Here is a 22711-nt window from a genome sequence, read left to right as displayed (position 1 = left end):
TGGTAGACTGGGAGAAACCTGGGAAGGTTTTTTTTTCCTAATTCTGTTCTGTGTCCTACTGTCTCTGTGCATCCAGAAAACATTTGTTTACTAAACATTTTATTTTCCATCTTCATGTAAACTGCCTTCCTCCCTTCTGAAAACTCAAACCACACCTCCAACATCTTTGTGTTTTTTTTTTTTTTCAATCTTTAGTTGAGGATGGTCTTTCCCATGTACACATGTGATTAAACTTTCATTTGGTTTTCTCCCATTGATCTGTAAATTCAATTCTTAGACCAGCCAGAAGAACCTAGAAGGGTAGAAAAGAACTTCCTCCTGACACCCCCAATCCAGGAGCCCTAGGAACTAATCACACGGCCTCAGCCTCACTGAGCCAGCATCCTCCCCTGTAAGACCAAGAGGAGAACGTGTATTTGGGGTAGTTATGAGGAGAGCAGAGTGACTATCACAGACATGGCACACACCCAAGTTCAGTGAAAGCATAGTGATTACCTACGCTTACCTCTCAGAGCTCGCATGTCCTTGGACAATCACTTCCTTTTACTGTAACTTCATCTCCTTTTCTAGGAAAATAAAGAATTTAGACTTGATAACTTATCTTCCAAATGCCTGGGAGCCTGGCTTTTTAGAAGACATGGCTTAGGTTTAAGCTAAGTTTGTGGAATCTTCCCTCCTGTTACTTACTGGGTGTCTCAAAACAAGCTAAAAAACGTTTCTGACTCCCTGCATCTGTAAACTAGGGACAACTAGGACCTAGCTAACTGGAAATGTAAGGATAGTGAAGATTAAATGAGATAGGTGTGTCCAGGACCCACCAGACTGTAATTTCCTTAAAGGCTGGAACCCATTTGTAGATTTACAAACTGTGACACTTCTTCTCATGGTTGCTCACAAAATTAGATGAGAAAATTTAAATAAAGTATCAGGAATAGGATCTGGCACAAACTAAAAACATTTGATAAATATTATTAGAAGGGCTTCCCTCTTAGCTCAGTCGGTAAAGAATCTGCCTGTAATGCAGGAGACCCAGACTCGATTCCTGGGTCAGGAAGATGCCCTGGCGAAGGAAATGGCAACCCACTCCAGTATTCTTGCCGTGGAGAATCCCATGGACAGAGGAGCCTGGCAGGCCACAGTCCATCGGGTCGCAAGAGTCGAACACGACTTAGCGACTAAACCACTACCACTTTATTTTAGCAACTGTCTGCATGAGTTCTGGTGTTCAGTGCATTGTTGAAACGCAAAGTTACAGGATACACGCTGGACACATACCAGCGGCTACGGAAAGTTTGCATGGATAAATTCTGCTAGAAGAGCCTGCAGAGCAGGAAACTAGAGGCCTGAGAGGACAGACCCACTTCAGGCCTTAAAAGTCCCTGAGAGGGTGGAAGAACCTGTTAAGAGACTGAGGTCCACACGACTCGCCGGGGCCATATGACCGCAGGAGCAGGCGGGGGCCAATCCCCGGCCCGGTTCAAAGGGCCAATCGCGGCACGTTTTACAAGGGCCCCGGCCGGAGGGGGCGGGGCCGCGCCTCAGCTGCCCCTGTGGACCGCCCAGTCCAAGCCCGGTGGGGCTCCGCTCAGCAACCTGCAGAGCCCTGATAGCTAAAATGTAATTTCAGATTGGACAAGTAAGTGACCCTCCTCTCAGTCCCACGTGTGTACCAGGGGCTTTACAGAAGCGCAGGCTCGCAGTGCGAACGTTCTCCAACCGGAGAGCGTATCTGGCCCAAGCTTCCCTCCCCTTTCCCGCAGTCGCCTCCTCCTCTTCCTCCTCTGACCGCCTGAGTCTTAACGCCAGCGCCAGCCGGCCTCCAAGATCTTGTTGAGTCCCCTGTGTTCTGGGTGAGGCATCCGGCCACTCAAGAGACGGGTGGGCCTTTTCTGCATTCCCCCGTGCTGCCTAAGATGTGTGGAACCCTGGGTCCTCTGCAGTCACTATCCAGTTAATTATGTTAATTTCCTCGCTTTCCCCTCATCCCCTCAGGGCCCTCTACCACCTGGTAAAGAATCCGCCCGCAATGCAGGAGACCGAGGTTCGATCCTTGGGTTGGGAAGATTCCCTGGAGAAGGAAAAGGCTACTGGCCTGTAGAATTCCATGGACTATATAGTCCATGGGGTAGCAAAGAGTCGGACACGACGGAGCAACTTTCACCTAGGCATTTTTGAGCCTTTTAATTTCAATCTGACTACTGTAAAGCATTTTAAGACCTGTGTTGCTTGTAGCTTTCAACGCTTTCAGCAACTTGTAATTTTTGAAGCGCAGTTTAGATGGTATAATGCCCTTTGGCTACAGTTATCCTGGGTAGAAACGGCCTAGGAGTATCTTTCCATTTTTTATTAATGACCTTTCTTTTTAAGAACAAGATGCAAAATGGTGAATTTCCCTAATCCTTGACTATGTTCCACTAAAGCACTTTTCATGTCTTAACATTTGTCTCTAAAGAGTCTCTAATTTTGTCTCTAAAGAGTCAAGTCATTTACAAAATATTGAAAAGCAGTCATCATTAGATTAATTTTTAAAATACGGTATTAGGGGGAGGAATTGATGATGCTTTTGAATTGCAGAGCAGTGAGAAGGCAACCTGCCTTTTAGTTTGTGGCTGGTGTATAGAGGGTAGAGTTCTGTTTTATTTTGCTTGCTTTTCCCCTCTTCCCTGTAATCCACCAAATGTGCATCCTCAAGTTGTACTTAAGTTGTCAGCTGGGTCTTCCAGCCTTCTGACTGCCTCCTGGTCTTCTGGGAGTTTCCTGTTAATGAGGTCCTGTCCTTGGCTTTTGACCTGGTGGTCACTGGCCTGACTCTTGGAGGGATCAGCTAAGGAGGACTTCCTGGTGGCAGGCTCAGAAAACACTTTATTAAGAATGATTGAAGGAACCCAGAGGGTAAGAAGGCCTGGAGATTGATTCTGAGGGGAAGGGAGTCTCCCTGCTGGCTTTGGAAGTCAAAACATGTGCACTGGAAGAAGGAACTAACCCAGAGGGTGGAGATCTGTGTCTTTCTGGGTGAAGTTAAGTTTACTGGGCAGAGACTGGACCTTCTTCCAGGCTGTGTTAATTGTTACTATCAGTAATTGTTACTAGGGACCTTGTCTTTTCCTGGAATCTGCTTCCCTTTCCCTAACCTACTTCACTTTGTTCAAATCACCATCTGTTATCAGCTGGTTCTGAAAACAGTTTCAGGTAGTGAATCTTCCCCACCCCCACCCCTAAATATTTGAAATAATTATTTTACCAGAATGTACTACATAGAGTATTCAGCCTCTTACCTGCCCCTATTTTTATAAGGTGGAATTTAGAGTCTACTCAGATTATGTAAGGGGAGGCACCCAAACCAGCTCTTGGGTTCATTTGTTTGTTCACTGATTTGGGAACCTGCTCTGGGCCTGAGCACTGTGGTAGGCTCTGGGAAAGCAAGGATTGGTCTTTGCTTTCAAGCTTTCATCCATTCTGCTTCTGTCTAGTCTGGCAAAGGAGATTATATGATACTGAGATTGGTGCTGTAGCAAGGCATAAGAAGATTCTCCCCTGTAATGGACTGTATGGGAAAAAAAAATCTAAAAAAAAAGAATGGATATTGCTGATTCACTTTGCTGTACACCTGAAACTAACACAACATTGTTAACCAACTATACTCCAATAAAAATCAATTTTAAAAGATTGTCAGGAGTTGAGAGAAGTCCAAATGGCCCACTAATAGGCTCAGAGGAGATAATACCCAACTGGAGAGTTGCAAAGCCTCAGTGTGACTGGGCTGGAGAAAGACATGCTGACCTGGGACAGCATGGGCAAAGCTATACAAGGCTGGTGCACTGCTGATTATGGGCAGACAGGAGAGAGTGAAGTGGGAAATCGCCAAAAAGGAGGATGGGAGAGTGCAAAGGCCAGCTCAGGGAGGGTCAGGTGAATCAGGTTAAGGAGTGAAATGTATCTCTAGAGCAAGCAGCAGCTAGTGAAGTGACTGACACTCAGGGATGTGTTTTAGAAAGTTAATTCTGGCTGCAGGGTGGCAAATGAAGTGGTGAGGACTGAAGAGACTAATTTAATGCGGGTGAGAGATGGGTTAGCATAGTTATGGGACTAGAAGACAGGGATTAGAATAGAATGCTTAAGAATTAATTACTGATTAAATGTAGGAGATAAGGAAAGAATATAGCAGTCAGGGTACCCTGGAAAAGAAAAGGCATTCACCACTGGGATATTTTTCAGCAGCTTTATTGAGGTATACCTGGCATAAGGTAAACTGTACATATATAAAGTGTCTAATTTGAGAAGTTTTAATATTATCCGTGACACTATCATCACAACCAAGATAAAGAACAGTTCTTATACCCCCGTTGATTTCTTGTGCCCTTTTCTAATTCCCTCCAAGAACCAGTGAGCTGCTTTCTGTCAGGATAGATTATTTAAACTTTTTTAGAATATTTATCTGTAGGGTCATACAATATGTATCTTTTATGTATGGTGACTTTTCTTTAGCATGATCCTCTTGAGATTTGTCCAGGTGGTGTGTGCATACATAGTTTATGTTTTGTTTTTCTGAGTAGTATTCCATTGTACAACTATGCCATATTTAGTTTATCCATTAACCTGTTGATGAACATTTGAATTATTTGCTGCTTCTTGGCTACTACACATAAAGCTGATATGATTACTTGTATAAATGTCTTTGTGCAGCCTTTCTTTCTCTTGGTTAAATACTTAGAAGTGGAATGGCTAGTTTACATGGTAGGTGTGTATGTAACTTTTTAAGATGCATCCAATCTGTATTTCAGAGTGATTCTAGTTTGCCCCAACTGCTGTGCTCACTTTTAAATTTTAGTTATTCTATTCATGTGGAATTCTTTCATGGGGTTTTAATGTGTACTTCCCTAATGACTAATAATCTCAAGCTTCTTTTCATGTGCTTATTTCCCCGTATATATTTCATACATCTTGGTTGAAGTGTTTATTAAATCTTTTGTCCATTTAAAAAAATGACCTATTTCTTTATTGATTTTTGAGAGGTTTTTATGTATATTCGCATTACAAGTTTGTTTTTTTTTAATCATAGTTGTGATTTGGAAAAATTTTCTCCCATTTTGTGGCTTATATTTTCATTTTCTTAACAGTGTCTTGAAAAGCAGAGTTCTTAATTTTGGTGAAGTTTAATTTATCAATTTGTAATTTTAATGATGTCTGTTTTATCAGTTTATTCTTTTATGGATCATGGTTTTGGTATCTAAGAAGTTGAGCCTAGTCTGAGATCTCAGATAGTTTGTCCTACTTTTTTTTTTTAAGAAGCTTTATTTATTATTTTATATTACATCCAGGATCTATTTTATGTTAACCTGTAGAACAAGATATGGACAGGTTTATTTTTTGCCTATGGTATCTGCTGTTCCAGTACCATTTGATAAAAAGCCTATCCTGTCTCTCATGAAGTGTCTTTGTACCTTTGAATAGAATCAGTTTACCATGTGTATATTTGGACCCATTTCTGGATGTTTTATTTCATTACATCGATTTCTTTGTCTATTTTAATGCTATTACCACTTCGTTTTGATGACTATAGCTTTGTAATAGATATTAAAGTCAGGTAGAATATCCTTCCACTTTTTTGTTTTTAAAGTTGTTTTGGTTATTCTACATCTGTTACATTTCCATATTAATTTTACAATCATTTCAAAATAAAGCCCTGCTTAGATTTTAATTGCAGTTTAATCTATACATTAATTTGGGGAGAGAATTGACGTCTTAAATTTTGTTTTCTATCCTTGGACAGAGTGTATCTATTCATTTATTTAGGTCTTCCTTAATTTCTCTCAACAGTGTTTTTTTAGCTTTCAGTAGATGGATCTTCGTCAGATTATCTGTAGGTAGTTCACATTTTTTGATGCTATTGAAAATAATGTCCTTTTAGGTTTCAGCTATCAGTTGTTGCTACTTGTATATTGACCGTGTATCTTGCCATCTTGCTAAATTACTTATTTAGTTCTAATAACTTTTTGCTGGTACCATCAGATTGTCTATCTGATCATGTTATCTGTGAAAAAAGACAATTTTACTTCTTCCTTTCAATGAGAACGTCTTAACTTTTCTTGCCATAGTACACTGGCTAGAATCTCCTGTGCTGAGAGGTTTCATTAATTTTTTTAAATGAAGAATGGGTGTAATATTTTGTCAGTTGCTTTTTTCTGTAACTATTGAGATCATAATTTTTTCAAAGACTGGTCAGTTACATTCATTGATTTTTTTTTTTTTTTTTTGAACGTTAAATTAACCTTGTATTACTGAGGTAGATCCCACTTGGCCAGGACCTATTATCCTTTTTATATTTTGTTGGATTCTCTTTGCTAAAATTTTAAGAATATTTGCATCTGTGTTAATGTTTGGTAATGATATAATTTTCTTTCCTTATATTGTCTTTTAAGTTTTGTTATCAAGATAATTCTGGCCTCATAGAATGATCAGGGAAACATTTATTTCTCTTCAGTTTTCCGTAAGAGTTCATGTAGAATTGACATTGTTTCTTTCTCAGATGTTTGGTAGAATTCATCAGTGAAGCCATTTAGTCATTTGAGTGTTTTTTTTTTTTTAATGGAGGAGACAGAAAAGTCAATTGACTTAATAATAGAGGACTGTGCAGATTATCTGTTTCTTCTTGAGTGAGGTTTGATAGTTTCTATTAATATATTTAAAGGAATCTGTACATATCATCTAAGGTGCTTATAATACTTTTATTATCATTTAAACATTTATAGAATCTGTTGTAATTTCATTTCCCTCATTCCGAATACTGGTTATGTGTCTCTTTTCTCTTTATTTTTCTTGATCATTTTTGCCAGAAATTTATTAATATTATGGATCTTCTGAAAGAGTCAGCTTTTTGTTTTCATTTATTCTCTTTATTATTTTTTAATTTATTGATACTTACCCTAAATTTTATTTTCTTTCTTCTGCTAACTTTGGATCCCTCTTACCATTTTTTTTCTAATGTATTAAGGTAGAAATTACGGTCATTTACTTGAGATGTCTTTTCTAATACAGGCATTTGAGTCTGTAAATTTTTAAGCATGGCTTCAGCTGCATCCCACAAGTTTTGTTGTTTGTATTTTCATTCAGTGAATACATTTTCTAGTTTTTTAAAGTGTCTTTTTGACCTATGGTTTATAGAAGTGTGTCAATCGGTCTCCAAATATTTGAGGATGTTCCACATATCTATTATTGATTTATAATTTAGTTCCATTTAAGTCATAGAAAGTAGTTTATATGATTTGAATTTTTTTGCCTTTTTGAGACTTGCTTTATGGCCCAGAATGTGGTCTGTCTTATATTAGGTTGGTGCAAAAGTACTTGCAGTTTTACAGAGTTGAACTTTGCTGTTTTATACTGGAATACATTCTTAAGTGTGGTTATGTTATATGTCATTTTAATGCACATTTCTCACTTTATTTTTTTGTTAATGACTTATTACTTACTGTTTATTTTATATTTATTTTAGACTAGGGAAATGATGTTAGATAACAAAAGTGAATTCAAGTGATTTGCTTATTAGAATTTGCTTATTCAAAGTGAGTCATAAAGCAACGTAGACAACTCACAGCATCAGCAACGCATCTGGCTCAAAACTGCTAATGAGTGTACAAAAAGCAGTCGTGGTTCAAGAAGTTTTGCAAACGAGATGAGAGCCTTGAAGATGAAGAGCATAGTGGCCAGCCATTGGGAAGCTGACAATGACAAGTTGAGAGGATCAACGAAGCTGATGGTCTTACAACTACATGAAAAGTTGCCCAAGATCTCAGTATCGACCATCCTACATTCATTTGGCATTTGAAACAAATTGGAAAGATAAAAAAGATTGATAGGTGTGTGCCTCATGAGCTGACCGAAATTCAAAAAAATTGTCATTTTGAAGTGTCATCTTCTCTTACTGTATGCAACAGCAACAAACCATTTCTTGATCGGATTGTGATGTGTGACAAAAACTGGGTTTTATATGACAACTGGAGGTGACTAGCTCAGAGGTTGGACCAAGAAGAAACTTCAAAGTGCTTTCCAAAGCCAAACTCGCACCAGAAAAAGGTCATGGTCACTGTTTGGTGGTCTGTTGCTGGTTTGATTTACTTTCATTTCAGTTCAGTTCAGTCGCTCAGTCGTGGCCAACTCTTTACAACCTCGTGGACTGCAGCACGCCAGGCCTCCCTGTTCATCACCAACTCCTGGCGTTCACTCAGACTCATGTCCAATGAGTCGGTGATGCCATCCAACCATCTCATCCTCTGTCGACCCCTTCTCCTCCTGCCCTCAAACTTTCCCAGCATCAGGGACTTTTCAGATGAGTCAGCTGTTCACATCAGGTGGCCAAAGTATTGGAATTTCAGCTTCAGCATCAGTCCTTGCAATGAATATTCAGAACTGATTTCCTTTAGGATTGACTGGTTGGATTTCCTTACAGTCCAAGGGACTCTCAAGAGTCTTCTCCAACACCACAGTTCAAAAGCATTAATTCTTAGGTGCTCAGCTTTCTTTACAGTCCAACTGTCACATCCATACATGACTACTGGAAAAACCATAGCCTAGACTAGATGGACCTTCATTGGCAAAGTAATGTCTCTGCTTTTTAATATGCTGTCTAGGTTGCTCATAACTTTCTTTCCAAGGAGTAAGCGTCTTTTAATTTCATGGCTGCAGTCACCATCTGCAGTGAGTTTGGAACCCCTAAAAAATAAAGTCTGACACTGTTTCCACTGTTTCCCTGTCTATTTCCCATTAAGTGATGGGACTGGATGCCATGATCTTAGTTTTCTGAATGTTGAGCTTTAAGCTAGCTTTTTCACTCTCCTCTTTCACTTTCATCAAGAGGCTCTTTAGTTCTTCACTTTCTGCCATAAGGGTGGTGTCATCTGCATATCTGAGGTTATTGATATTTCTGCTGGCAGTCTTGATTCCAGCTTGTGCTTCTTCCAGCCCAGCATTTCTCATGATGTACTCTGCATATAAGTTAAATAAGCAGGGTGACAATATACAGCCTTGACATACTCCTTTTCCTATTTGGAACCAGTCTGTTGTTCCATGTCCAGTTCTAACTGTTGCTTCCTGACCTGCACACAGATTTCTCAGGAGGCAGTTGAGGTGGTTTGTTATTCCCATCTCTTTTAGAATTTTCCACAGTTTATTGTGATCCACACAGTCAAAGGCTTTGGCATAGTCAGTAAAGCAGAAATAGATGTTTTTCTGGAACTCTCTTGTTTTTCGATGATCCAGCAGATGTTGGCAATTTATCTCTGGTTCCTCTGCCTTTTCTAAAACCAGCTTGAACATCTGGAAGTTTATGGTTCATGTATTCCTGAAGCCTGGCTTGAGGAATTTTGAGCATTACTTTGCTAGTGTGTGAGATGAGTGCAATTGTGTGGTAGTTTGAGCATTCTTTGGCATTGCCTTTCTTTGGGATTGGAATGAAAACTGACCTTTTCCAGTCCTGTGGCCACTGCTGAGTTTTCCAAATTTGCTGGCATACTGAGTGCAGCACTTTCACAGGATCATCTTTTAGGATATGAAATAGCTCAACTGGAATTCCATCACCTCCACTAGCTTTGTTCATAGTGATGCTTTCTAAGGCCCACTTGACTTCACGTTCCAGGATGTCTGGTTCTAGGTGAGTGATCACATCATCGTGATTATCTGGGTCATGAAGATCTTTTTTGTACAGTTCTTCTGTGTATTCTTGCCACCTCTTCTTAATATCTTTTGCTTCTGTTAGGTCCATACCATTTCTGTGCTTTATTGTGCTCATCTTGGCATGAAAATTTCCCTTGGTAACTCTAATTTTCTTGAAGAGCTCTCTAGTCTTTCCCATTCTATTGTTTTCCTCTATTTCTTTGCATTGATCACTGAGGAAGGCTTTCTTATCTCTCCTTGCTATTCTTTGGAACTGTGCATTCAAATGGGTATATCTTTCCTTTTCTGCTTTGCTTTTCACTTCTCTTCTTTTCACAGCTGTTTGTAAGGCCTCCCCAGACAGCCATTTTGGTTTTTTGCATTTCTTTTTCTTGGAGATGTCCTTGATTCCTGTCTCCTGTACAGTGTCACGAACCTCCATCCATAGTTCATCAAGCACTCTGTCTATCAGATCTAGTCCCTTAAATCTATTTCTCACTTCCACTGTATAAGCATAAGAAATTTGATTTAGGTCATACCTGAATGGTCTAGTGGTTTTTCCCCACTTTCTTCAATTTCAGTCTGAATTTGGCAATAAGGGGTTCATGATCTGAGCCACAGTCAGCTCCTGGTCTTGTTTTGCTGACTGTATAGAGCTTCTCCCTCTTTGGCTGCAAAGAATATAATCAATCTAATTTCGGTGTTGGCCGTCTGGTGATGTCCTTTAGGTTCCTGAATTCCAATGAAACCATTACATCTGAGAAGTATGTTCTGCAGATGGATGAGTTGCACCAAAGACTGCAGTGCCTGCAGCTGGCATCAGTCAACAGAAAGGGCCCTCTTCTCCACAAGAACACCTGACCACACGTCACACTCAGAACTTCAAAAGTTAAACATATTGGACTATGAAGTTTTGCCTCATCTGCAATATTCACCTTACCTGTTGCCAACTGACTACCACTTCTTTAAGCATCTAGAAAAATTTTTTCAGGGAAAATGTTTCCACAACCAGCAGGATGCAGAAAATACTTTCCAGGATTTTGTGAAATCCTAAAGCATAGATTTTTATGCTACAGGAATAAACAAACTTATTTCTTATTGGCAAAAATGTGTTGATTATAATGGTTCCTATCGTGATTAATAAAGATGTGCTTGAGCCTAGTTATAATTTAAAATTCATAGTCCAAAACTACAATTACATTTGTACCAACCTAATAAGTATTCCATGTGCTCTTGAAAAGAAAAAATATATTCTACTCTTGTTGGGAAATGTGCTTTTTACATGTCAAGTTAGCTTTATTGATTACTGGTATGTATTATGTACTTGCTGATTTTCTATCTACCTGTTCTACCAATTATTGAGAGTGGCACATTTAAATCTCTCATGATAATTGTAGACATACGTGTTTCTCCTTGCAGTTCTATCAGATTTTGCTTTAGGTATTCTGATACTCTGTTATCAGGTGGATTAATATTTGGGATTTTTAGGTCATATTGGTGAATCATCCACTTTATCATTTCATAATTTCTGATGCTATTTTTCTTCAATATCTACTGAATCATTATTCCTGGTAATATTTTTACTTTAAAATCTACTTGCTGCTGCTGCTGCTGCTAAGTCGCTTCAGTCGTGTCCGACTCTGTGCGACCCCATAGATGGCAGCCCAACAGGCCCCGCTGTCCCTGGGATTCTCCAGGCAAGAACACTGGAGTGGGTTGCCATTTCCTTCTCCAATGCGTGGAAGTGAAAAGTAAAAGTGAAGTCGCTCAGTTGTGTCCGACTCTTAGCGACCCTATGGACTGCAGCCTACTAGGCTCCTCCATCCATGGGATTTTCCAGGCAAGAGTACTGGAATGGGTTGCCATTGCCTTCTCCGTTAAAATCTACTTAGTATTATACTAATATATCAAAGTCTAGCTCTCTTTTGATTGTTCTTTTATGGTATAACTTTTTCCTGCGTTTCCTTTTTAACTTGTTTGCTTCCTTATATTTAAAATGGGCTTTTTATAGGCAGCTTAACAAGGCAAGACATAAAAATCTCTGCCTTTTAATTAGGGTGTTTGGACTATATATAATGTATTTCTTATGGTTTGTTTTAAACATAGCATGTTGTTTTTTTCTTTTCTATTTGTTCCATCTGTTTTTTGTTCTCTTTTCTCTTTTTCTGCTTTCTTTTGGATTATTTTTTTTTAATTTTATTTTTTCCTCCTTTATTGGCTAATTAAGCATATCCTTTTTTCAGATATTATTTTAGTGGTTGCTTTAAAATTTATAGTATACATGTTTAATTTATCAGAGTAAACTTTGAAATGGTATTATACCACTTCACATGTAATATAAAACCATACGTAAAATTAGATAGCCAGTGGAAATTTGGTGTATGACACAGGAAGTTCAAATCCATTGCTCTATGACAAGCTAGAGGGATGGGATAGGGGTGGGAGGTGGGATGGAGTTTCAAGAGGGAGGGGACATACATGTACCTATGGCTGATTCATATTGATATATGGCAGAAACCAACACAATATTGTAAAGCAGTTATCCTCTAATTAAAAATAAATTAAAAAGATCATACAACAATGTATTTCTAATTCTTGCCTCATAGCTTTTGTACTACTGCTATTTATGTTATACAATACATTTTGCTGCTGCTGCTAAGTCGCTTCAGTCGTGTCCGACTCTGTGCGACCCCATAGACAGCAGCCCACCAGGCTCGCCCGTCCCTGGGATTCTCCAGGCAAGAACACTGGAGTGGGTTGCCATTTCCTTCTCCAATGCGTGGAAGTGAAAAGTAAAAGTGAAGTCGCTCAGTCGTGTCCGACTCTTTGCGACCCCATGGACTGCAGCACACCAGGGTCCTCCGTCCATGGGATTTTCCAGGCAAGAGTATTGGAGTGGGGTGCCATTGCCTTCTAGAATGCATTTTACTTCTGTGTGTATTGAAACCCCACAATACATGGTCACTATTTTTGTTTTAAGCAGCCTATTCTCTTTTTAAGACATTCAGAACTTTTTAAAAAGTATATATATACCCACATAGTTAACTTTATGTTCTTCCTTTTATTTTATGGATCCAGATTTCCATGAGATATTATTTTCTCCCACTTCTTATGGTACAGTTCTGCTGCTGAGAAATTTTGATCTTTTTTTCTTTTTTTTGGGTCCACACCTTGAGGTATGTGAAACTTCCCCAACTAGAGATAGAGTCCACACCCTCTGCAGTGGAACAGCAGAGTCTTAACCACTGGACCACCAGGGAAGCCACTGATGTTTTGTTCTTTTTTTTTTTTTTTTCTCTGATGATGAATTTTGGTATGACATCTTTGGTATGTCTCAAAAAAATCTTTATTTCAGCTTCAGTTTTGAAAGATTTTTTTCCCCACAGGATAAAGAATTCTAGTATAAAGTTTTTTCTTCTAGTTCTTCAAATCTTGCTCTGCTGTCTCATAGCTTCATTATTTCTGTTGACATTCTCACATTTTTTTCTTTTTTTTTGCATAATTTGCCATCTCCACCCTGACTGCTTTTAAGATTTCTCTTTACAATTGGTTTTGAACAATTTGGTTATGATGTTGCTTGGCTGAGTTTTCTTTATGTTTCTTTTGCTTGGAGTTCATTTGTGTTCTTAAATATGTGGTTTTATAGTTTTCATCATATTTGGAAATTTATAAGCATTATGTCTAATGTAGTTCTCCTGATCTCTTCTTTGTTCTCACTTCAGGTATTCCCATTTCACATATATTAGGTCACTTAAGTTTTTCCACAGCTCACAGATGCTCTATTTTTAAAAAAATCTTTTCTCTCTTTGTTATATTTTTGATAGTTTCTATTACAATGTCTTGAAGGTCACTAATCTTCTGTGTTATGTAATCTCATACAGTCAGCTTTTCATCTCAGGTATTTTAGTTTTCATTTTTATAATTTCAACTTGATTCTTTTAAAAACCTTATATGTCTGAACTTTTAAATTCACTCTTTCCTTTAGCTTTTTGAACGTAGGACTTTCACGTATAATAACTGCCTTAATATCTGCATCAACTCATTCTATCAGATAGGTCAGTTCTGGGTTGGAGTCCATTGATTTTTCTCACTTTAAGTCGTATTTTCCTGGTTCTTTGCATGCTGTTAATTTTTGACTGAATACCAGACGTTATGTGTTTTACCTTGTTCAATGCTAGATATTTCCGTATTTCTATAAATACAGTTGATCTTTGTTTTACAGCATGTCTAAGTTATTGGAAACAGTTTGATCCTCTTGCATCCTGCTTTGTTGAGTAGGACTCATGCTTCTTCGCTGCTGAGGTAAAGCCCGTCTGTGTACTCGCCCCCCAGCCCTGTTAATTATGAGGTTTCCCTCACTGGCTGGGTGAATCGCCACTATTCATGGCCCTGTGTGAAGTCCACTGATTGCTCACTGTCATCCTTTTGAGTGCTTCTGGCTCAGACGGTTTCTTCGCATGTGTACAGTGACTGCTACTGTCCTGAACACTTGACGAGCACACCTTCTGGGGCAGCTTTCCTATCTCCTACTTTGCCCCAAGAATTCTAGCCTCCTTGCTCTGCACAGACTCCTAGCTCTCACTCAGTTCAGCAAACTGCAGGCCTTGGTGTGGATTTTCTCTTCCTGTGTCCAGGTCCCAGGCATTCAGCTTGAACAATTTCAGGATACCTCTTTTTCTCCCCCAGTCTCTCTGACAGCGCTGCATTTTGTTGCCTGATGTCCAGTATCCTGAGAACCTTTGTTTCCTGTATTCATTGTTTTAGTTATTTAAGGTGGGAGGGTAAATATGGTGCTCTTTATCCATCTTGGCTAGAAGTGGAGGTCTTCACCTGGAAATTTTGAAGAAAATTTTAAGAGAGACTACTAGAGTTTCTGAGGCAGGGAATTTGAGTTATTCAGGCACCTTTACTGTTTGAGGCCTGAAAGGAAACAGTAAAGGAATAAATTGAAAGGAAAGACACCCTTAGATTTTTATAATTTTAAGTACAGGAACTATTTAGAAAGATGAGGGCAGCATGAATGCCTAGAGCTAATATTAGTGGTATTCTTATACCTTTCTACTTAAGTGGGCAAGGGATGGAGAACTCAGAAATCCCGTAGAGAAAGCTGCCTTGAGAGGATCTGTTATCTAAAGAAATGCAGCAAGTTTGAGGCAGCTCCAAAGGAAGGGAACCCTGACCTTACTTTCCTTCCTCCTTTAAGGTTTCTGCTAATGGCTGTCCATGGGTAAAACCAACTAGAAGATAAAAGGGTTAGAGAGCCTTAGAGGTCAGACTATAATCCCCAGGACACAGGGTAGGCAGAAAAGGGTTGAGTGTGGAAGAGGTGGGTAAACAGAGAATAACCTGCACAGGGAATCAGTGATAATTTTTAGATTGCTGACTACAATGTCAGGGTGGTTCATGGTGCCACTTGGTGGGAAAGAAGAGAAAAGGCACAGTATGTTTGGGCAGAAGTGGGTTTGACACAAGGAAAAACGATGAGATGGTTTTTCCTGGAAGTCCTGTAACTATCGTTTTAAATTGTTTAGAAGGTCCTTATCAACATGGATGATGAAGCAGAGTTTATATAGCAAGTACATATACAGTGACTTGTGTGGGGACTGGGTTTAGGAAGAGTGGGGAAAATAAAGTAAAAATCATTCAGCCTAAATGTATGTGTTGCCTGTCCCTTGGGCCATCTGGATTTTGGGCCAGTTACACTGAAATCTGTTGCAGACCAGGCTGAGAGCTGAGTATCTTGAATTCTGCTAAAGTGGCTATGGGATGAAGAGATTTGGAAAGCACTCAGTTACTGAACACCTATAGGGGATAAAAGTTGAGAAGACAGGTGATAAAATCAAGCGTGATTTACCACATTAACAAATTGAAAAATAAAAACCATATGATTATCTCAATAGATGCAGAGAAAGCCTTTGACAAAATTCAACATACATTTATGATCAAAACTCTCCAGAAAGCAGGAATAGAAGGAACATACCTCAACATAATAAAAGCTATATATGACAAACCCACAGCAAACATTATCCTCAATGGTGAAAAATTGAAAGCATTTCCTCTAAAGTCAGGAACAAGACAAGGGTGCCCACTTTCACCATTACTATTCAACATAGTTTTGGAAGTTTTGGCCACAGCAATCAGAGCAGAAAAAGAAATAAAAGGAATCCAAATTGGAAAAGAAGAAGTAAAACTCTCACTATTTGCAGATGACATGATCCTCTACATAGAAAACCCTAAAGACTCCACCAGAAAATTACTAGAACTAATCAATGACTATAGTAAAGTTGCAGGATATAAAATCAACACCCAGAAATCCCTTGCATTCCTATACACTAATAATGAGAAAACAGAAAGAGAAATTAAGGAAACAATTCCATTCACCATTGCAACGGAAAGAATAAAATACTTAGGAATATATCTACCTAAAGAAACTAAAGACCTATATATAGAAAACTATAAAACACTGGTGAAAGAAATCAAAGAGGACACTAATAGATGGAGAAATATACCATGTTCATGGATTGGAAGAATCAATATAGTGAAAATGAGTATACTACCCAAAGCAATTTATAGATTCAATGCAATCCCCATCAAGCTACCAACAGTATTCTTCACAGAGCTAGAACAAATAATTTCACAATTTGTATGGAAATACAAAAAACCTCGAATAGCCAAAGCTATCTTGAGAAAGAAGAATGGAACTGGAGGAATCAACCTACCTGACTTCAGACTCTACTACAAAGCCACAGTTATCAAGACAGTATGGTACTGGCACAAAGACAGAAATATTGATCAATGGAACAAAATAGAAAGCCCAGAGATAAATCCACGCACATATGGACACCTTATCTTTGACAAAGGAAGCAAGAATATACAATGGATTAAAGACAATCTCTTTAACAAGTGGTGCTGGGAAAACTGGTCAACCACTTGTAAAAGAATGAAACTAGAACACTTTCTAACACCACACACAAAAATAAACTCAAAATGGATTAAAGATCTCAACGTAAGACCAGAAACTATAAAACTCCTAGAGGAGAACATAGGCAAAACACTCTCTGACATACATCACAGCAGGATCCTCTATGACCCACCTCCCAGAATATTGGAAATAAAAGCAAAAATAAACAAATGGGACCTAATTAAACTTAAAAGCTTCTGCACAACAAAGGAAACTATTAGCAAGGTGAAAAGGCAGCCTTCAGAATGGGAGAAAATAATAGCAAACGAAGCAACTGAAAAACAACTAATCTCAAAAATATACAAGCAACTCCTACAGCTCAACTCCAGAAAAATAAATGACCCAATCAAAAAATGTGCCAAAGAACTAAAGAGACATTTCTCCAAGAAGACATACAGATGGCTAACAAACACATGAAAAGATGCTCAACATCACTCATTATCAGAGAAATGCAAATAAAAACCACTATGAGGTACCATTTCACGCCAGTCAGAATGGCTGTGATCCAAAAGTCTACAAGCAATAAATGCTGGAGAGGGTGTGGAGAAAAGGGAACCCTCTTACACTGTTGGTGGGAATGCAAACTAGTACAGCCACTCTGGAGAACAGTGTGGAGATTCCTTAAAAAACTGGAAATAGACCTGCCTTATGATCCAGCAATCCCACTGCTGGGCATACACACTGAGGAAACCAGAAGGGAAAGAGACACGTGTACCCCAATGTTCATCGCAGCACTGTTTATAATAGCCAGGACATGGAAGCAACCTAGATGCCCATCAGCAGATGAATGGATAAGAAAGCTGTGGTACATATGCACAATGGAGTATTACTCAGCCTTTAAAAAGAATACATTTGAATCAGTTCTAATGAGGTGGATGAAATTGGAGCCTATTATACAGAGTGAAGTAAGCCAGAAAGAAAAGCACCAATACAGTATACTAACGCATATATATGGAATTTAGAAAGATGGTAACAATAACCCTGTGTACGAGACAGCAAAAGAGACACTGATGTATAGATCAGTCTTATGGACTCTGTGGGAGAGGGAGAGGGTGGGGAGATTTGGAGAATGGCATTGAAACATGTATAATATCGTGTATGAAATGAGTTGCCAGTCCAGGTTCGATGCATGATGCTGGATGCTTGGGGCTGGTGCACTGGGATGACCCAGAGGGAGGGTATGGGGAGGCAGGAGGGAGGAGGGTTCAGGATGGGGAGCACAGGTATACCTGTGGCGGATTCATTTCGATGTTTGGCAAAACTAATACAATATTGTAAAGTTTAAAAATAAAAAAATAAAAAAAAAAATCAAGCGTGATGTAGATACGCCAAACTCAGTATAATTTATCAGATTCTGGGATTATAGAATTATGTGGCCAACGTTGATATTAGAGTGTGGCTGTTTTAAATCATCATGTGACATAGTGGAAAGAGCATGGGTTGAAGTCCCTCTCTTGTTTTTTACTGAGTCTGTGACATTGGGCTGCTGCTGCTAAGTCACTTCAGTCGTATCTGACTCTGTGTGGCCCCATAGACGGCAGCCCACCAGGCTTCTCCGTCCCTGGGATTCTCCAGGCAAGGAAACGGGAATGGGTTGCCATTTCCTTCTCCAATGCATGAAAGTGAAAAGTGAAAGGGAAGTCGCTCAGTCATATCCGACTCTTTGTGACCCCATGGACTGCAGCCTACCAGGCTCCTCCATCCATGGGATTTGCCAGGCAAGAGTACTGGAGTGGGGTGCCATTGGGCAAGTGACCTAAATGCACAGAACCTTAGTTTCCCCTAAGAACTTATTAGTCAGTTCTTCGAATCAGGTGGCCAAAGGATTGGAGTTTCAGCTTCAGCATTAGTCCTTCCAATGAATACTCAGGACTAGTTTCCTTTAGGATGGACTGGTTGGATCTCCTTGCAGTCCAACGGACTCTCAGGAGTCTTTTCCAACACCGCAGTTCAAAAGGATCAATTTTTGTTTGTGGACCCTCCAAAGTTGTTGGAAGTTTCATCAAGGCCATCTACTAAGTCACTAGTAGCAGGCCAGGAAGAGAGTAAATGCTCACATGAAATCTGTTGATCCAAGACGACGGTTGGCACAAAATTCAAGTTTGAGAAAGATTGCTATTTGTGTGATGATGCATATTGATAGAACATAGACAACACCAAATTCTAGGGACCTCAAAGGACGAGTCAGGTACTTGAGGAGGCTACCTCAAAGCTCACCTTCCAAGGCACTTTGCAAAGACACCCCGCCTTTCCTTCCCTTTTCTCCTCTGCAGATTGTTCCCTTTTTAGTGTGTGAGATTGGATATTGGGCTGGATGGGCCAGTGATTTGTCCCAGCATGTGTTCCATCTGGGGAGCCTCAGGGAGTTAAAGAAGACCTACTGTGTGCTCACAGGTTGCTATTAGCCCAGCTTCCCTCATCTCCACACACAGTCACATGGGAACATGGGACTCTGAAGATTATTCTTGTTAAATGTACTAAGCACACCATATCCTTTCTTCCTGTCTCTTGATTTTAGGAAAAGCCATGGCATGGAGCAGCAGTTGTCAGAACTAAAAGTATATAACAAAGAGGAAAGAAAGCTCCTTTCTTGAGGAGGTCATGAGAATCATTTTAAAACATTCTAAGGGCTCAGTTCAGTTCAGTCGCTCAGCCGTGTCTGAATGTTTGCGACCCCATGGACTGCAGCACGCCAGGCCTCCCTGTCCATCACCAGCTCCCAGAGTTTACTGAAACTCATGTCCATTGAGTTGGTGATTCTTCAGCACTCAGCTTTCTTTATAGTCCAACTCATGTCCATCGGGCTGGTGATGCCATCCAACCATCTCACCCTCTGTCATCCCCTTCTCCTCCCTCCTTCAATCTTTCCCAGCATCAAAGTCTTGTCAAATGAGTCAGCTCTTCGCATCAGGTGGCCAAAGTATTGGAGTTTCAGCTTCAACATCAGTCCTTCCAATGAATATTCAGGACTGATCTTCTTTAGGATGAACTGATTGGATCTCTTACAGTCCAAGGGACTCTCAAGAGTCTTCTCTAACACCACAATTCAAAAGCATCCATTCTTCAGCACTCAGCTTTCTTTATAGTCCAACTCTTACATCCATACATGACTATTGGAAAAACCATAGCTTTGACTAGATGGACCTTTGTTGGCAAAGTAACGTCTCTGCTTTTTAATATGCTGTCTAGGTTGGTCATAGCTTTTCTTCCAAGGAGCAAACATCTTTAATTTCATGGCTACAGTCACTATCTGCAATGATTTTGGAGTCCCCCAAAATGAAATCTGTCACTGTTTCCATTGTTTCCCCATCTATCTGCCATGAAGTAATGAGACTAGATGCTACGATCTTAGTTTTCTGAATGTTGAGTTTTAAGCCAGCTTTCTCACTCTCCTCTTTCACTTTCATCAAGAGGCTCTTTAGTTCTTCACTTTCTGCCGTAAGGGTGGTGTCATCTGCATATCTAAGGGCTGCATATCCAAGTGCTAGCTCACTTAAAAGAGATTAGGTGGTTTGGATAATCCCATGGGATAAAAATGTGGACTAGAGGGTGAAAGCCACATCAAGTAGATTTCAACCCAGTACAAGAATCTTTCTTATTATTACAATAGTAGCTGCCTATTGTGAAAATTCAAACAGCACAGAGAGGGGAGGTTAAAAATTGCCCTCCATGCTTCCACTGTACTTCTTTCTCTAGATGTCACTGCAGTAAGCAGGCTTTTGCATATTCTTCCTGAAGTTTTGTATGTTAGGTCCTTACACAGTTTCGGAGAAGGTGATGGTACCCCATTCCAGTACTCTTGCCTGGAAAATCCCATGGACGGAGGAGCCTGGTGGGCTGCAGTCCATGGGGTCGCTAAGAGTCGGACACAACTGAGTGACTTCACTTTCACTTTTCACTTTCATGCATTGGAGAAGGAAATGCCAACCCACTCCAATGTCCTTGCCTGGAGAATCCCAGGGACGGGGGAGCCTGGTGGGCTGCCGTCTATGGGGTTGCACAGAGTCGGGCATGACTGAAGCGATTTAGCAGCAGCAGCAGCAGCAGCATTCAGGGTAGCCTGAAGGGTTTTAATAGCACAGGCTGTGAACCGTACTCCCTAGTTTCTGCATTAGTAGATCTGGGCTGGAGCCTGAGAGTTTGCATTTCTAACACATTGCTTGGTGGTGCTGATGCTGCTTCTCTGAAGATCACAGTTTGAGAACCACTGATGTGGTTTCCTCTTTACAGAGTTCTTACAAATGCAGTCATGTTGTAGTGTCCAAGAATTTGCTCTTTTACTCAATAACACATAATTAGCAATTTTCTTTAGCTATGTCTCATTTTTAACAACTGTTTCTGTATCAGTTTTAGCAAGGCCCCTATAAATGAATGGGGCTTCCATAGTGGTTCAGTGGTAAAGAATCCAGCTGCAATGCAGGAGCTGCAGGAGATGTGGGTTTGATCCCTGGGTTGGGAAGATCCCCTGGAGGAGGGCATGACAACACACTCCAGTATTCTTGCTTGGAGAATCCCTTGGAAAGAGGAGCCTGGTGGGCTACAGTCCATGAGGTTGCAAAGAGTCAGACACACACGACTAAAGCGATTTAGCATGCAGGCACTATAAATGAATATTGAATTTGTTTCCAGGGTTTTTGTGAGTGTGCCCTTGCCTTTAAAAAATAAAGCTGAAATGTGCCTTTTTGTATATATCTTTTAGATGAGCCAATCTTCAGTTCTTAGAAGGTAAATTCTTAGAAGTTATAGCTCTTGGGTAAAGGGGTAGATTTGGAAAACAGATAGATATTGCCAAATTGTTCTAAAGCAGGATGAACCAATTATTCTCCTGCTAAACGTATCTGAAACTGCTTGTGTCCCCAAGCACTTGCCCAAAATGGATATTATCCGCATTTTCATTTTTTGCCCATTTTTTTAAGGTGTAAAATTGTATCTCAGTGTTGTTTTGATTTGCATTTCCCTCCATTTTTGTGAGGTTAACGGGTCAGTGTATGGATTGAATATCTTTTTCTATGAACTGCAAGTTTGTATTTTTTGCATCACATGAACAAAGGCAGCAAACTTTCATTTGAGGGATTGCTAGTAATGTTGCAAGGTTGGCATATTAGGAGTTGTGATCAGAGATGAGGTTGGGCAGTGGGGTTAGTGGTTCGGGCAGGAGCAGAAGCTTTGAGTTCCTTGTGGGCCAGATAAAGAACTTATCCTTCACTTTGGGCAGAAGGAGCATTGCTGGTGTTGAAGCTTACCCTGCAGCTCATGATAATTTTAACAGGGCCTGTTTCTGGAAAGGCACGCTGTTCAGTAATCTTCCAGTAACTCATTCTTTAGGCCTTTCACGTGGGGCCTTGAAGCCACCTAGCCATTCTTCATAAATAGGGTATGGGGGCGTCATAGAGCAGCACGTTGTACAGCAAAAACGAACACAACATTGTAAAGCAGTTATCCTCCAATTAAAAAATGGTCAGTAATTGTTAGCAATAAGTAAAAATAAATTACTATATATTAATAATATATACTATATAATAGTAATATAAAAATGTTTATATTAGTAAAATAATAGAAAAAAAATAATAGAATTTCTTTAAAAAGGGAAAAAAAAAAAAAAAAGCCAAAAGAGTAGGCTAGAAACCTCAGCCATCCTCAGGCTGGGCATTGTCTTTGAGGGCAGAGTTTTGCAAGATGGTGCAGGGATTGGATTTTGTTGCTGTACCCAGTACTTCTCTCCTCCATGCCTGTGTGTGGAAGTGGGCTGCAGGTCAGGAGGAAGAATGCCCTGGGAAGGGGTGCAGTGCTTCATACAGAAGAGAGGCTTGCTGACTGTGCTTCTAGACCTCTCCAGGGATGGAGAGTTTTTAGATGCTTTTTATTTTAAAAGGTATTCGACTATTTTATACATTAATAGTTTCCTCCTCCCTCCCAGACCAAGAATTTCCCTATTACTGCAGGACACATGCATGTTTCCCTCTAGGCAGAAGGAAGTAGAGGGCAGAACATTCTCAATATCTAATGCTTCTCACAGTAGCCTATATAGTGACATAGGGTTGTCATTAATCAGAGCATGGAAGGGGCGTTTCTGATGGTTGAGTGTCTGAGAAGTTTTCACAGGAT

The 22711-nt window shown here is 39.8% G+C and overlaps 1 protein-coding gene across 7 annotated transcripts in view; it reads left to right on the top strand.

Annotated features, from left to right (window-relative positions):
* Nucleotides 1-1495: 1495 nt before the first annotated feature.
* Nucleotides 1496-22711, top strand: part of FGGY (FGGY carbohydrate kinase domain containing) — a 508405-nt gene continuing 487189 nt past the window's right edge. For 4 of the 7 annotated variants that reach the window (XM_044944924.2, XM_044944922.2, XM_044944923.2 and 1 more), the window contains exon 1: nt 1496-1636. The gene's annotated coding sequence lies outside the window, so the exon portion shown is untranslated. The other 3 variants (XM_044944919.2, XM_044944917.2, XM_044944921.2) reach the window with 3 other exon arrangements.

This window comes from Bubalus bubalis, chromosome 6, assembly GCF_019923935.1.
Source record: "Bubalus bubalis isolate 160015118507 breed Murrah chromosome 6, NDDB_SH_1, whole genome shotgun sequence".
NCBI lineage: Eukaryota > Metazoa > Chordata > Mammalia > Artiodactyla > Bovidae > Bubalus > Bubalus bubalis.
The sequence above is the reverse complement of the archived record's forward strand: the minus strand, read 5'-3'. Positions and strand labels throughout refer to the sequence as shown.